At 29.3% G+C, this 1,983-nt stretch overlaps 1 pseudogene; it reads left to right on the top strand.

The window, feature by feature from the left end:
* The first annotated feature begins 695 nt into the window (after window positions 1-695).
* Window positions 696-1,477, top strand: LOC129893838 (stress-induced protein KIN2-like; annotated as a pseudogene).
* The last annotated feature ends 506 nt before the right edge of the window (window positions 1,478-1,983 follow it).

Raw genomic sequence — 1,983 nt, 5'->3', positions numbered from 1 at the left:
CCTTGTTATAGTAATATCAATTGTTCCTCTTAACATGTGATTCTTTTCTTAGTTAAAAGAGTTTCTACGTAAAATTGTTGGTATCCTTATTTTGACCATATATATTTTTATGTTTGTCCGCATTTCCCCAACACCTTATTCCTTCGTAGCCTACATGTTCCTTATCTTTTCATTTACCTATTTATTAAACCTTATAATTTAAATCCCCTCTGTAAAATAGTTTTAAGACTACTAAATAAGCTAGTGTATGGAGTCTTTCCGAAAGGAAAACCTCTCTCTGTATTAAGTCGTGTAAGTTTTCTACTATAATTCTTTTTAATTATTCTCCCATGATATGTATAATATAATGTTATTATGTAATATGATATCTTGATCTAATTATATTTTAATTATATTAATTATTCTTAGTATATAATTAACCTCTTAATCTTTTAATAACAACTATGAATTAATCTATAAATTCCTAAGAATTGTTGACGCTGGAATTGTCCAATAGGATTGAAGTTGTGCTGATCAAACGTCGTCCGACAGTTATTCTAAGCTACACACGTATTGTCACACATCCATTCTTGCTACCTATATATACCTTACCTATTTGCTTTAATTTTCAACATCACTAGTTAATTACTACCAAATTAATTAAACACTCTCTATTAATAATTTATTTTCTACATTTAATTTATTTTTATTGCAAGATGAATTCATCTCAGAAAGCCAGTTACCATGCAGGACAGGCTAAGGGCCAAACTCAGGTTCATTAACTATATATATACATATATCTTGATTAATTTGGATTAATTAATTAGTTCATGATTTTCTGGTGAATTAATATACATTTCAGGAGAAAGCTAGCCAAATGATGGACAAAGCTAGAGACACTGTCCAATCTGCTCAGCAATCCATGCAGGAGGTTTGTCTATGAAACTATTATTAATAAAACTTTTCTTTTTAGAATGGCATATTAGAATGACGTTACGTTCTGTGTGAAAAGTTGTGTTCTACGTGTATTATGCCACGTATGACATGTGGATTTATTTGTTCAAATTTATACAAATTTAGATATCTTTAGCTAAGCCCAAGTTAAAAGATGTATTTCTGTATTATGCATTTTAGAATATGGGTTTAACTTTTTTCAATCAACGTTCAATTTATCACACCTTAATCATAAAACATTTTTTTTCCAACAAAAAATTAATTCAACAATATATTTAAATCAAAAATAAAAACACCGAAAAATTGTTAAATGTGACGCTGGTAATACAAGTAAGCGTCACTTCTACTTCAACATAACATTCATAAAAATCGGAAAAACGGACCAACCATCATATTAGTTGATTATTTATTTCTCCATTAATTTAAATGTATTCTTACTTGAATTTTTGGTCATAATGTTTGATTGCAGACTGGCCAGCAGATGAAGGCTAAGGCTTAAGGAGCTGCAGATGCTGTGAAAGATACTTTTGGAGCAAACAATTGAATTATTGGATAAATATTGTTCTAATTAATTTAATTTCCATAAAGTGTTGGTTATCCAACCTGGAATTTTTAGTTATTTTTTATTTATGTTAGTTTTCATGTTGAGATAAAGGCATTAATTGAGTTCGTTAAGGAGCTAGTGCCACAGTGAATTTTTTAGTCAGTTAATGATATGATTTCACGGTTTTAAATTAATCCTTAAGAGTATTTACTTTTCCATAGAAATTCTTCAGTTACTACAATTGCTAAATAAATATTCCTAGAAACTATAGGAGGAAACACTTGTGTTGGGTCCAAATGCATCCATATGCAAGTGTACGCGCTTAACAAGTAATAAATTAATGATACTATCGCAATTTCGATCGTTAATCCCTAAATATTATATCATCTTGAGGAACAACATTTGGTCAATCATTTGTATATAAACCATTAGTATTACTAAAGGTATACAAAATAATTTAGTGTTCATTGTGTGATTGTGGAAGGGAGAATAACGTTGGCAAAGGG

The sequence above is a fragment of the Solanum dulcamara genome, chromosome 7 (genome assembly GCF_947179165.1).
Source record: "Solanum dulcamara chromosome 7, daSolDulc1.2, whole genome shotgun sequence".
Classification (NCBI taxonomy): domain Eukaryota; kingdom Viridiplantae; phylum Streptophyta; class Magnoliopsida; order Solanales; family Solanaceae; genus Solanum; species Solanum dulcamara.
Note: the sequence above shows the minus strand (reverse complement) of the source record. Positions and strands in the feature narration are given on the sequence as shown.